Below are 16,247 nucleotides of genomic sequence, written 5' to 3'. Positions count from 1 at the left end.
CTAATTAGGAGGTGATTTTCCAGATTTTTTTACTAAAAAAAAAGGACTTACTTTATTTTGAGCGTAACTTGTTTACTTTTGAGGCTAACAATTTTTTTATAAAATTAAAATGAAGTTTTTAAACACTTTAAATAAGTTTTAATAAGTTTTCCCCGAAATTTGCTTCATTTTTGGTTAATTCACGTTAAAGTATTCCATTTGGAATTTGACGAATATGAACCTATTTTTCATTAGCTATAACTCTGCTTCTACTAGGTATAGAGACGTGATATATACACCATTTTTAAAAATTACTTACAGGCTATATTTTTGCTAAGAACGTTTTTTTCGACAAAATACTTACTTTTTGAGTTATTTGCTAAAAACTGTCTAAAAGCGTGGTTATTTTGTTGAAAAAATGAACATATTCACTGACAAATAACTCGAAAAATATTGACTTAATGAAAAAACTCTATAGAACAAAAGTTACTTACAATTGAGTCAGTTTATCCATTTCCGGACTTACTTTGGTCGTATATTTTTTCACCCCCAAAGGGGGGTGAAAACCACCCCCAGGGCAAAAGCACACATCGGCACAATATCACTTTTTTTCTTTGACTTGTTAGCTATGTGTATCCCAAATTTCATGTCAATCCAAGCGGTTCTTTAAAATTTAGAGTTTTTGCAATATTTTACCGTTAAAGAACGTACTATATTTACAGCGGCTATGCGAGTATTGAGAGGTTCCCAATTTTTGTTAAGTTTATCTACATATACCGATCCATAAAATGTACGTTTTTTGGAATTATGATACATTTTTAAAAAGGGGTGACCGACCGCTTGGGAAAATCTCATTAATTTATTTTAATATTTAAATAAAAATACAATTAAACTGTTTAAAATATATTTATATGATTTCTATTATTACGATTTCGTTGAAATCATAATGATAGAGGTATAACTTCTTACGTGCGTGCAAAGTACACACTCTTTCTAAATCAATTTGTCTCATTTTAATTAGTTTTTTATTAAAAATTAAAAAATGAAAATATTTACTTTCTATCTTTGTGGGATCGGTATTCACCGGAGGGCTGGCAGACGTTCGGATACAATTAGCGTTTCTTTGTAAAAAGACAATGAAGTCGACTTTACTAAGTAACAAGACATTTACTCAAAACACACACCCACGTTACACCATAATCTGATTGCGACTGGCTGAATGATGAATATCTATGCCATTAAACAAATTGATGTAGTTGAAATTAGCTAAGCATTGATTAACTGATTGTTTTTTGTTACAGGTAAAGAAACTTCCTTGGCCATAGATGGTAAGATTTTGAAACGATATATACTTGCTGTTCAAAATAAATTAACAAATCAACAAGGAAAAAAGTTTTCCTGTAGCTGGCTACATACCATATATCACAAAAAATTAATTACAATCCTTTATAAAAGATATATACTTTTTTAAAATTCTCTTAAAGGGCTACATCACATATACAGAACATTTTCGATGTTAATACAGATCACCATCAATGCTGAACAGGATGTTCACATGGTGGCTTAGCATGTGAACTTAAATTTATGGAATTTGATTTTTAAATTCATGGGAAAAATTAGCTGTAACTAGAGGTCCACTCAAGAGGACCAATCTCATTTTCCAAACATGTAATGTAGCTTTATGCAAAGAATGTTTTTCTATATAATATCATCAAAAATAAATGAAGTTTGAAATAAATGTTTTTCTGTTTTACGTTTTAGAGTGCAGATGTAGTAATAGAAATATTTATCAGTGATTTGCAGGTGATAGTAAATGCTCAAAAGCCCACTAGTGCCGATATTTACTACCCCATAAAAACATTTGAATATAATTTAGAATCATTTTCAAAAATATTTGTGTTAATAAGGAAAAATGTGGCCTAAAGGGGTTAATATATAATTATAATGTATACTTTTGAACAATATTATTTTTAAAACTTATATTATCCTCCTTTACTGTTTGTCCTCCTTACAAATGTTGTACATATTATCTATGATATTACAATTCATTAGTTGGTTTGTAACTATTCCCTTTATAAGCTGCTAGACTTTTTATAGAATTCTCCTTCGTGTGAAGCTATGCCGCAATAAAACAAATATATCTACGTATTAATATACTTAATGTCTTGAAGTGTATATAAAAATACCCAACAATGTACAATTGTACAGTTCTAATAAGTTCTTGGAAAGAAAGTCCCGAGAATAACATATTCCATTAAAAACCCACCTACAAAGGCGCGTTATTATGCAGGTAAATGCAAACAGAGATTATCAGCTGCTAGACCTTATGAAGCATAGAACGATGTTTCCACACATAACGAAAAAAAATTATATTCATTACGAATGTAAAGCGTTTTACCAGTTATTTACGACGGCGTTTTCAGCTAAAGCAATGCAACAGGAAGGCAGATAACAGTGCAAGAAATAAATTTATTCATTTTAGAAAACTTTAAACCCCATTTCTTACACACAATGCACCCGATTAAAAAATTCCTCGAAATAAAGTTTCCACAACAATAAAAATTAATGACAATTGTGTGTGTACATGATGCAAAAAGTCTAAGGTGGATTTTTATGTAGATCTTATGATGAGAACAATTCGCTAACATGCATTCAACAATAGGAACGGGAAATATTATCATAGTAAACGAATTTATCGCGAATCTATACCGAAAAATAAAAGAAGAATTTTTATACGCTTACAGAAGCTTGAAAGACGATTTATAGAGGAAGGCACAAACAAATACGAATGTACTTGAAATACCTACAGAAATATACAAAAAATAAACTTAATAACTAAATAATAAGACTATGTATTTATTTGTCATGGACTTCCTGACTTTCTCTTCCATAAAGGAAGTAGGAGAACAAGGAGTCCATAGTAGGTTTTTCGACAATAAAGAACACTAAGCACTTCGAAGACAGAAATGTTTACTTGACTTTTAACGGAATAAACTGGAAATTGACGATACTGGGGGGCAAGCCCCAATATCTAGCGAAAACTTGCCAGACACCTGGCATCTTCAAACTGTAAACCGGGAATGAATTCAATTCTCACGCATGGAAGATTTTTTCCCGGTAAAACAAAACTCTTATTCGTCGATTGGATTTAATTTCGCTTCTCAGCAATTGTATGCTTATTGCCTTTAATATTGTATCCAATATAGGGAATCACCTTGTTTAAATAGAACGAACAAACTTTTCTCCGAAGGACGTTTCTTAGAAAGTCATCAATTTCCATTTCAATTTCCATAGGTTCTTTTCCTTCATGTCTTTTTGGCCCAGGAATATTTCCTTGTCTTTTTCAATTTAAAATCTATAAGTACTTCGTTCAATAACACCTGTCATACCGGAGCACACAGTCACTATTATTAACCGTTGCTAAAGGTTGTTGATGAACAAGAGAGGCATGAACCTTCAACACAATGGTGTTTTCTCTCAGAGAATACGAGCGGTTTTTAAGTTAAGCAAACAACAAATTGAAACGATGATGTCATTTTGACGCATGGACTGAACTGCTAACTGATAACATAAACGGTGTCAAATTCGCGACATCTTTTACTCGGTTGCCAGCAGTGGCGGCTCGTCAGAGGAGGCAAGGGAGGCTCAGCCTCCCCATAAATTTTTTACACACTCTATACTGTTTTGTTTATCATGAATCGCGAAAACAACAATTACTCTCACTATTATACAACGTGTAAATTCCATATTATCACTAATTATCCATACGTACGGAGCATTAGCATTAGAACGCATGATCGCGTCTCAGTTTTATTACATATTATTGTAGGCAGGACCCTGGGTTATCCCGAGATGCACGAACGGAGCCGAGAAGCCCAGCTTTCTCCGTTGCTAATGCTCCGTGCAGCGCAGCAGGCGTTTAAGGAGACCCGGTCTCCTAACAGTGGCATCTACGGCGCCATCACACGTTGCCCGGAGATATACCAAGGGAGGCAGTGTAGCTTCTCAGCTCCGTTGGGTGGTTGGGTGCGTCTCGGGACAACGAATTTTAGGATCCTGACTAAATATAATGAAAAATCTAAAAGTGCAAATTTTGTTATGAAATTTGGTATGTGGGGTTATAATAATATTTGGAACAACTTGCTCAAATAACTTTTTCCGATATCTCTAACTCAAAGCAAAATATCGGTAATTTATCGTGTTTTTGAATTCGCAGTAGGCCGCGTTTAGAATTAAAAAAATTCAGTTGAGTATGTATCTTAAAAATTTGAAGCTTCATTATGTATGGACTGCAAGACTTCAAATCTGTATTTATTTTGATATGCATAGGTATCTATTTACAAATAGATGGAATTGTTAACAAATAAACGACACAAACTTTGGTATTAAACTTTTACTATTAGACTAACTATTTTTAAAATGATGATATCATGAAATTATGAATTAGGATGATATTATGAAATGTAAATAAAAAATGGTCAAAAGATGGGGCCTTAAATTACATTTTTTGGCGCATTTTTTTGCTAGTGCAAATTTGTCTAGATATTTTACAGTTAGGTATAGCCTCCCCTATTGTAAAAATCACGAGCCGCCACTGGTTGCCAGGTAGGCAGGGCAGGTACTCCAAAGATAATTTGTCAAATTCATCAAATCATTTCATTAATAAAGGATTATCCCCTAATATCCCCTAATTATCTGTGAATGAATGTAATGAAGATATGTGTTAAAAAAACCAAGAATAGTACTACGTACTACTATTAAAATAGAGAAGTTGCTTCGTGAAAAGAGCGGAAAGAAAATGCAGATAATCTGCCTAGTCGTCATTTCTATTTTAAGAGTTTTTAATTTCATGGGGTCTTTTTTTAAGTATTATGTTACTAAACAAATTAGTGTTGTTCTGAAGCTATTTCCTTGTGGCATTTTTATAATCAAGTATTTTCGATATGAAATAAGCCACAATTTTACCAAAAAAATGAATTTATTAACGTTTCGACGCCCAAGTCGGGTGTCGTTGTTAAAATACAAAATAATACTAAATAAACCAAAATGTTGTTGCTTAGTAAAAAATTCTTCTAATAATTTATTTAATCTGACTCATTTATATCGGCAATTCAGGCATGTATTATACATTTTAAAGTAGAAGACTTTCAGTTGCATTCCTGGGACGACCTTACTAAAAGATAGTTCATTCAACAACATTCATTTCAACAACATTCAAAACAACAAACACATTGAGATCTATTCTATCTAAAACTAAACCTAACAATGAACAAGAAAGAACAAAGAATTGTATTTATAAAATACATTGTGAATGCGAACAATTTTATTTAGGTGAAACATCAAGACCAATAGATGTTAGAATAAGTGAACATCAATCTTATATTAAAAATAGAGAATTTGATAGATCTCAAATATGTCAACATGAATGGGATAATGAACATAGAGTTCAGTGGAGAGATTCAAGTATAGTCCTAAAATAAACAGATAGTAAAAAGAGAAAAATCAAAGAAGCGGCTTTAATTATGCTAAATGAAAACAATTGTGTCGCAAATTCCTCGGTAGAATGCAGTAGGATGTGGTTACCCATATTAAAAGAGGAAGTCAATAGAAAGAAAATACCACGATTAGTAAGTCATTAATATATCGAGTTAGTACATATTTTATATTTTAGTATTATTTATATAATATCTATGTATTATTAATATTATTTATAATTTAAAATAGCATATATACATTAAAGTCAGAATTTGGTATTAGTTTTGAGAGTAAACTAAATGTAAGCCCAAATACTTACGCTGTCGGGATAGTATCACGATTCCTGGTTTTCCCTCGTGATTTACTATGGAATCTCTAGCGCTAGAATTTTACTGCCATCGTTGCATTTGGTTGTCTTTTTAAAAACAGATCACATGCTATGATTTTTTGTGGCGGATATTCTTGAGTTGGGGTTGATTTGATGTAATCGAATGAACTATCTTTTAGTAAAGTAGTCCCAGGAACGCAACTCATCAATATTGGCAATATAATTTTAAAGTCTTCTACTTTAAAATGTATAGTACATGCCTGAATTGCCGATATAAATGAGTCAGATTAAATAAATTATTAGAAGAATTTTTTACTAAGCAACAACATTTTTGTTTATTTAGTATTATTTTGTATTTTGACAACGACACCCGACTTGCGCGTCGAAACGTTAATAAATTCATTTTTTTGGTAAAATTGTGGCTTATTTCCCATCGAAAATACTTAATTAAACAAATTAGGTAAAACTTCATCCGTAATTTCGTACCTCAATGATTTAAGGCCTTGACCTTGGTTTCAGGCCTGCCAGTTGCAAACAAATAGACTTTAAGCACCCAACAGAGGGAATCCATATTCCAGGGCCTGTTTCAGTTTCGATTTTTTTTCTATGGATCTATATATAACGGATTCACAAAACCATATAAATCTCTAAAAGAACAAAAATGATAAAGACACAGAATCAGCAAACAATAATTCTAGAAAAAAAAGTTATTTATCGCACAGGATAGTTTTATTTCCATGGGGTTCCATATTTATGATCCTCCCAGCGTCATCAGAAAAACGCAGGCTGTGTGCAACGGAAATATGCACCGTTGTCACGTAAGTGAAAATACATTTATTTTAATATTTCTCCTCACTTTTAATAAATAACACCAATTTATGTGTGTATAAATCAAAGATGCAGTGTTTCATTTGTCAGGTGTGTTTGCGAATGATCTATTTTTATTGTTCCAGTGTAGTGTGGCCCGGTTCAGCGCGCCACCACCGTGGCCGTGGCATGCTAGATGGCAGTTGGCTTGACACTTCATAGGGAAAACCTCGTGTGTTTGGATTTAAATGTCTTTTTATATCGATCAAATGCTGAGTTTTAATTAAATGCCGGTTTAATCCGAGTGGCTTTTTTAACGCTATATATTTTTCGATTACTCTTGCTACAGTGACGTAATAGTAAACACTAACGTCGAATTGGCGAAGTTGATCCTGAAGTTGAGCTTTTCCTCATTTATCGGGTTGTCCTTGGTACGGTTTTGACGGCACTTCTATGGTTAGTAGTCAAACAGTGACGTATCATGGTGGTTACCTTAGAGGTTCTTACTTCTTTTAAACAGAAAATAACCACTTTTAATAATTGTTAGAGGTGGGACAAGTCGTGATATTCAGTAACGGCTACAGCCAAAATTATGATTTTTAAATTATGTTAAGCATAATTAAAATAAATTGCTTTACAAAGAATAATGCCGTGACGAAAATAGTTTATGTTGAATGGAGCTTTACAAGAACATTTAAGAAATATTTAATTGCATGTAAAATTTAATACTTTTCACCCATAAATCAGAGATAATTACAGACCACGAAACATAAAACTAATCTAAGGGGATTCTCAATTTATTATATGATACAGCCCAAAACACCTGTTCTGGTGAAAATGCATCTCAGAAGGAAAAAAGCTGCTAATAAAGGCTTTAACAAAAAATGATTACTCATTGTCATTTATACATAAGGAACCACATGATTGAAAATAGGAAATAACAAGAAGAGTATTAAAGATGACAATACCATACCAGCAGAACGCACTAAGTTAATTTTTTTAGTTATTAAACTATTAATGCAGTCGTACATAAAAAGGTATGATATTCTATATACTGCAAAAATACACTAAGTAGTACTTATTATAATAATAGATAAAAGTTTAATATAAGTCAGTTTGACTGTTTTATTTACTAGCAGAATGCATTAGGTAATCCTAATGCAGTCTACTTGTACTATTTTTGCGAAAACCGAACATACAACACTGCATTAACTTTGACTTAGAACATTCTGGTTGTAAAATCTGTATACCTATCGTTAGGTTTAAATCAAAAGGTTAATGTACGAAAAAGAGAAACCTTTTACGTAATTAAAGGGCCATAAATGTGACAACTCATAGATCAAGCCGTGCTAATCAACTATTTTTGAATATTGAAAATTTTCCAAAATTGTACTCCACGCTGATTAAAATTAGGTGTGCCAAAAATAATGAGTTAATGCAGTTATGTGAGAAGAAAGTAATAACAGAAGCCAGACGTATTTCACAGGTGGTACGAAGATTTGCCGTTTGATGAAAAAATTATCAATGTTTTTTCCGGAACCTGGATGATAAAATAGATTTTAAATACAGCATCTAGAGACTTGCAACTTTTTACATTGTGATCAGGATGATGTCGGGAAAAAGTCTACAATAGAAAAATGGGTGGAAATGTATAATTGCATTTTAAACTGCAGAAAATGTATCCAAAAGTGCATAGACATGTCAAGATAATTAAAGGTCAGATTTTGTCACTCGGGACTTTTGGGGTCGCTGAATACGAATTCGCCATCAGCACCGACCCTCGGGGTACCTAGGGCACAGTGTCACTGCTAAGGCACATCATCTTCTGGAGTTAGGGTTTTCGGTATTAAATTGATGCAAACCGATTACTCAAAGAGTTTTTGGGTGTGCTGAAGTCGAATACACCTTCAGAACGGACACCTTCAGATCACGCGATCTTCGAAGTTTCGAGGATTTAATTGTACTTAATGCATGCAAATAGATTACTACGGACCACCTGGTGCCCAAGGTCACTGCTAAGGCATGTTATCTTATAGAGTTTGGAGGCTGTTTGTGCATCAGGGGTCAATTCTGATGTCGTATTCTTATTCAGCGGTCCAAAAAACCCTCGAGTAATCTGTTTGCATCAATTTGTCGAAAACCCATGAAACTCCAGATCATGTGCCTTAGCAGTGAACCTGGGCACCAGGTGTTCCGGTGGTCGGTTCTGATGGCATCAGCGACCAAAAAACCATCGAGTGACAAAATCTGGCCCTCAATACACTTATTTGGATATGTTTATGCACCTTGGGATGCATTCTTTGCACTTTTAAAATGCAAGCATCCATTTTTCTATTGTAGATTTTTTTTCTGACATTATCTTGAACACAATTCAAAAAGTTACAAGTTTCTATGTGCAGTATTTAAAAATCATAAATGCCCTGGTCTAGATAAAGAAAACTTATTTGCTTTTTGTATTTTTTTGTATCTAATAATTAAATTTCTGAAAATTTCTATTGTCCTTTTTTATTTTTCTTTTTCAACAGGGTTTCTTTAATGCCGAAATTCTAGCTAGATACAACTAAAATTAACATTAAAATGGGATTTGTTGTGTGTCTACTTGTGTAAAATAGTGACATTATGAATAAGCAGAATGCACTAAGTCAATTCATTATTTATTAAAAAAATAATTACTAATTAACCAAAAACAATAATTGTTGTTGTAATATACCACATTCTTTAAAATACCATTATTATTTCTATACAAGTAGTAGAATTAAACTAAGGGCCGGTTGTTCGAACGCTAATCAACAATGCTCACTATCAAATACATATTTAATTACTCTCACCAACTGCCAATGTCAACTTTGATTGGGTTGCTGAAAACACAATTGATTTTAATTATGAGATTAATTATTCAATTAACATAATTGATTAACTAATTTCATAATTGTAATCAATAATCTCACCAACTGTCAATGTCGACTTTGATTGGGTTGCTGAAAACACAATTGATTATAATTATGAGATTAATTAATCAATTAACATAATTGATTAACTAATTTCATAATTGTAATCAATAATTATGTTTTCAGCAACCCAATCAAAGTTGACATTGACAGTTGGTGACAGTAATTAAATATTTGATAATGATTATTTTTGATTAGCGTTCGAACAACCGGCCTTAAAAGTAATACTTTTGTGTGATTTTAATTTATATTTAAAATAATTTCTAAAACTTGATTTTCTCAAAACAGTGATTTTTGACTTTGTGCAATCTGCTCGGATACCCTCGATATGTAAAGGGTTAATCAGGATAAATAAAGATATAGGAAATAAATATAATATCAAAACAACGTTCAAAACAACCAACACACTGAGATCTACTGTGTCCGAAACCAAACCAAATAACACACAAAGGAGATCAGAGAAGTACATCTATAAATTACACTGTGAATGTAAAAATTTTTTTGTCAGAGAAACCGCAATGATGCTAACTGTTAGGATAAACGAGCATGAAATCAAAACCAGAGACGTTGACGTATCCCAGATATGCAAACGTGCCTGGGATAATGAGCACAGAGTACAATGAAAAGATGCATCAACAGTCGTGAATGAAACATAAACGAAGCAGTCCTCATCTTACTTAATGAAGAAAAATGCGTAGCAAACCCATCAGCATGTTGGAAGTACTAAAAGAAGAAACCATATTTGCTTACAAGATCGAGGCATGGTGAGTCGCCTGTCTGATCAAAAAAGAATGTGTGTGTACTTTGTACGCACGTAAGAAGTTATACTTCTATTATATGATTTAAACGAAATTAATATACTTTTTATTTATATTTTGTTTAAATATTAAACTAATTTATACTTACTACTTCTCAAACATTTTTATTAGAACAGTGCCAAAAATTAAAATAATAAAAGAATAAAACACACACAAACACATTAAACAAGCCACAAATGATGTCTGAACATTAATTGTCGAAAATTTTTTTAACTAAATACGTATTTTCTGAAAATACAATTATATAATAAATATACATACAATCATAAAATGTATTAAAAAAAAAAAAAAAGAAAGTTTCTATTGGGACTCGAACCAGCGCTGATAAGAGCGGTTGGTATTGGAATTCATTCGCCTTCTCCGCTTAGCCACGGACACTATGTGTCATTATTTACGAAGATCGACTAACTAAACGGATTAAACTTGTGATATTTTGATATTTTGAAAATTGATCAAATTAATTTTGAATTGAAATGATTTAGAATTGAAAAAATACAACAAAATATAGAGTAAAAAAACAATATATTAGGTGAATATTGATAGAAATTTTGATGGTAATCAAATTATATAGGTAAATAAAAGTATTACATACTATGTATTTTGGCAGATCAAATAGGTAGGTTTATACCCATGATACATTAACAATTATTACGTACCTGTTGCTTTTAAAAACTATTTAAAAGTCACTACAATATTATAAACTTTTTTGTTTCTGTCCTCACAACAATAAAACTAATATATTATACATTTGTTTACCTTTACGTTTACCTCCAAACCACAGCTGCATATCGGATAATTTTTGACATGTCATTTGAACACCCAATCAGAACAAAGTTATAATGCGCATGCGCCGGGCTGATAGGTTTTAACATATAAAAAAATCACCCTCTATCGCCGGTAAAGAAGTATAACTTCAAAAAACCCAACTAATAAGCAACAAGAGGCTGTAACAACCACCTTAATTTATCGTTTAAAATTCTTTCTTTTCTGAAAAAAAAAAGTGTAATCTTTATTGCAGTCAATCTTGACTTAATCCCATATAAATATAATATTTTACATTTCTGTAACCTTCACAAATTTTTGGAATTTTCGAAACCATCTTTCATGTTTCAAAACCAACAGCCAAGAGAATAATGATCTCTTACTCGCCGGTTTTGAATATTTTGAATTACTATTCAGGTTATATATACTGTCTAACCATTCTCTTGACGTACTGATGCCATTCTCGTCTTCTCTGTATTCCCAATGTACTATGTCGTGTATGGTACAGAGATCTCTTATTCGGTCAGCCACTATTCTATCTATCACTGTTTTCCCAGTTATTGACCTCATATTCACGTTCTCAGTTCCTATGTTCTTAATATTCTTTTGGTTTCCGCTGTGTCAGTATCGCTCTTACGTTCATACTTTTCGTTCCAGCCTCATCTCTTTTTGCTTCAGACTACATACATCCTTTTAGACATTCTGATACGTAAGCTGCTTTGTTTTCCTGCTTTCGAACTCTGCCATTAAGATCTTCATAGCCTAGCTAGATAGTTCGAGTCCAAGATATTCGAATCTCAACTCAAGACACCTAGCTTTCTTTTGAGGCTTACATCAAAAATACAAAACCAATGTTTAAAAAGGGACTAAAAACCAGATCATAGCATACAACCAGCCGTCCTAGATACGTCCAAGATGAAGATTTGGTACAAAGGTACGTCTAGGTGCCAGTGATTAAAGTATCTCGCCTGAATTAAGAAGAACCATGAAGTTATTTTCCGTAATATTGAAGTATAAACTAACAAAATTAATTAAAATCATTGTATGTATTTAATGTAACGGTTTTAAATCATTATAAAACTCTTGTTCCTAAACCCATTGGGTGCTGCGGATATTAAATGACGTCTATGAGCCGTAACTGCACAAACCACATCCTCAAAATGGCTCGTTTATGTAATTCCAATATAACAAACATTGCTTAAATTGAAAGACTCATTTTACTTGTAAAATGAAAATTATCGAGATTGCCCAGTGCACGCCACACCACAATCCACAACCAACAACTCCCGGTCTGGCAGGGAGAGGTAATTACTCAGAAAAAGATTGCAAACACTTGATAACATATGGTAATAGTTTTTAAAGTATAATTATTGTGATGTAGTATTTTACCTTTTTCAGTAGATAGACCGCATTAGGCATATATCTGATGTAATTTTCTTAAACGATATCTATCTTTCGTCGTCAGCACACGTTTCATTGAAATAAACGATGTCTGTCTGCTTTGGTATGATAATTGCCTGGTTTTAATTTCTTAATTTCCTAATATATCTTTAATTGGAATCTCTTGATTTTGTAGATACTTCCTTTCTTAATTATTATGCCTATTCGTCTTATGGAACTGATAAACCATACTAGTTTTTATCTGTTTAAAAGAAAACAGACTTGACGTCAACAGATGCCCAACAATCACGTTAGGGAGTAAAAACAATTAGAATTAACTGTTTTTAGAGATGGAAATCCGCAAGTATACACAATAATTGAAACAAATCACTGTAGTAAAAAATTTTCACCTAAGACTCAACTAGAAGATGTTAATTATATTTGAAATAAACAATTATGCATGGATTTTATTTTCTCCCTCTCCGTCCTCTCCTTCTAGACCAGAGCGGATCTGTGAAAAAACGTCTATTTTTGGATGTGCGAGGTGGCATTCGGATTTTTGCAGATAAAGTTAGCTTCAATAATAATAGTTCATTTTTGCTCCTTCTCAAATATGCCCGGAACATTAATAAAAAAATTAAAATAAAATTTATGTAAAAATTTCGAAAAAGATCGATTTTTCCTATTTTCTTTGTTTATAATTTTAAAACGATTCATTTTGGAAAAAAGTCGTGGGGAAATAAAATAAAGATAATTGAATTTTGTATCATATAATAATATGTCCGGTTAGACATGTCTTAAATTATTAACCTGTCTGCAAAATAATACATATAAAATAAGGGGAAAAAATAAGCCAGATTTATTTAATGTTTTTCAACCATTTGGTTGCTCTTAGAACCTTCGTAATTCGCTTAGAAAATTCTTACAACATACTTAAATCGTCCACCAAATTTCATTAATATCGACTTAATAAATTTTGCATAATAATTTGGCAATCTAAATTTTTTTAAAAAAGTTAAAATTTTTTAAAAACTTTCTGAACAAAAAGTAGACTGTTTAGAAATTTGCTAATTTTTTTACATATAAAGAGGCGCTCTACCTATCTAATATACTTTACAGAACTAAAATTAGATTATTTAAGCGGCCTCAGCACTGTTTTAAAGTTATAAACAATTTTTCGGCTTATCAACAAATACAGTGAGGACGTTTGAGTTGGAATAAATTAATTTTTCAGTTATTTATCAAATAAGCATTTTTTTCTGTTTTAGGACAACAGTAAAATGTATTTCGAATTAAATAAATAATATACATACTTTCTTCTTTTTGTCTCAATTAATTAAAAAAATTCTTTTTGGGCACCCTATAAAAATAATTATGTTAATGTCTATATTAATGAATAGAGAATTGAATAACCTTTTGAATAAGCTAGCACACGACCAGGCGCGGATCCAGAAATTCAAAATAGGGGGGTCAGACGTACCGCAAATATTTTATTGTCCAGATTTAGCCATACGACTCACACTTACTCTAAGGATAAAATTCAGTCATCTCAGATACCTACGGTATCAAAAGAATTGAGCTCTGGTTGACAGAAAAAAAATAATAAATAATAAAAAAATACTTAGGTATAGACTAAATACAATAGGGGGTCCATGAACCCGTTGACCCCCCTCTGTATCCGCGCCTGCACACGACCCCTATTCTCATTTAAAAAAATCATTGATTACGTCATCACACCCAGATAGATGACGTCACTATTATGATATATACACCAAAAATTATAATTTAAATATAAAAATCGACCTGTTTCGGGATTTATCTCCAGAGTCGCCCATTCTCGAGAAAATGAATTTATTCCAACTCAAACCACCATATTTGTTTATAAGCCAAAAATCGATTACTGGTGTATCACTTTAAACAGTGCTGACGCCGCTTAAATAATCCGATTTTAGTTCTGTAGAGTGTATTAGATATGTACCTATAGGGCCTCTTGATATGTAAAAAAATTAGCAAAGTTCTAAATGGTCTACTTTTTGTTCAGAAAGTTTTTAAAAAATTTGAACTTTTTTAAAAAAGTTTAGATTGCAAAATTATTACGCAAAATCTATTATTTCAATTTTAATGAAATTTGGTGGACGGATGAAGTATGTTGTAAGAATTTTCTAAGCGAATTATGAAGGTTCTAAGTGCAACCAAAGTTGTTGAAAAACATTGAATAAAAACAGGCTTATTTGCCACCTTATTTTGTATTTATTGCTATTTTGCAGAAAGGTTAATAATTTAAAACATTTTAAACCAGTCGTATATCATACAAAATTTAATTATCTTTATTTTATTTCCCTACAACTTTGTTCCAAAATGAATCGTTTTAAAGTTATAAGCAATCAAAGTAGAAAAAAAACGATGGTTGTCGAAGAAATTTTTAAATATTTTAATTTTTTTATTAATGTTCCGGGCATATTTGAGGAGCATAAGTCAATTATAATTACTGAAGTTGTCACCTCAATCATTTTTACTTCTTGGGGTATGCTCTAACTAGTCACCAATTTTCATGCAAATCGATGAAGGTTTAACAAAATAAGAGGTGAAAACCTTTAAAGACTACACTAACTTAACTTTCCCCTTTCATCCCTTATTGCTACTTCCTGTATCCACTGTGACTGAGGTGTCCGCCTGAAAGGGGTCATAATTATCAATATACAATAGACACATTTCACATGCCAAACTCCATAATACTTATGACGATGATTTTTCGGCTCTAGCTCTTAGACTAGATGTTCATTTCGCCAAATTTCACGGGGTTCGTATTTAAAAATTTTAAATTTACCCCACCCCTCTCCGTTGGAGGGTGTGTTTGTGTTTGGTATCATTCCATAGATTTTTGAAAAATATTGAACACGTATTTTTTAGTTTTTCGGTCTGACGTTTATTTTGCAAAATACCCGCTTTTTTGCGAAACTTTGTGACTCACCCATTTCATTGCGAACCGCTCAAATCGTCAGATTTTTGAAATACATATACACTCTTTTGCATGTAAGTACTTAACTTACCTTATCTTAATCTGACGATTTCGATTTTTTATGATAGATTTTTTTTTCGGACCCCCTTACGCACTCCCCTGTATGAAGAGGCAAATATGGTCGAGGTACATTTACAGGGTACAAGGTTTCTCCCATGTGATAATCTGACGCGCTCGAGTAACAGCAAAAATCCCCGCTTGGGCTCTCCTACCACAATATGAGATTTAGAATGATTAGTTAATTTTGCAATTTTATAGAGTTAAAATATTACAAAATATGATGTCATTATCTTTAATTTTATTAAATGTCTAATTATTATTTATTAGAAAAAAATCGAAAAAAACATTTAGGTAGAAATTTTTTAAAGTATGTAGGCACATTAATATACAATTTATTATTGTATATTATTTTATTCAATAAAAACATTACTTACAAACAGTCTTACAATGTATAAATTTATTTGGATAAAAAATGGCTAAATAACTTTTCGAAGCTCATCGCTAACGGCCGTCATGCCTCTTCAGCGAAACTTTCAAATTCAAACTAAGCCTTTATTGAAAAGCGTGCCTCGCGCCATCTACCCAACGATTTCCCAACTATCGCATTACTTCGAGAATGTGTGGTGGGAGTGGCACGCTTCGCGGTTTCTTGGAGTGGGGTTGGCAGTCGAGGGGAATAATAGACAGAGAAAGAAAAGGCGTGTTGTATGCAGGGCCGGCCGGATAAACCT

The sequence above is a fragment of the Diabrotica virgifera genome, chromosome 2 (assembly GCF_917563875.1).
Source record: "Diabrotica virgifera virgifera chromosome 2, PGI_DIABVI_V3a".
In the NCBI taxonomy this organism is placed as follows: domain Eukaryota; kingdom Metazoa; phylum Arthropoda; class Insecta; order Coleoptera; family Chrysomelidae; genus Diabrotica; species Diabrotica virgifera.
The sequence above is the reverse complement of the archived record's forward strand: the minus strand, read 5'-3'. Positions refer to the sequence as shown.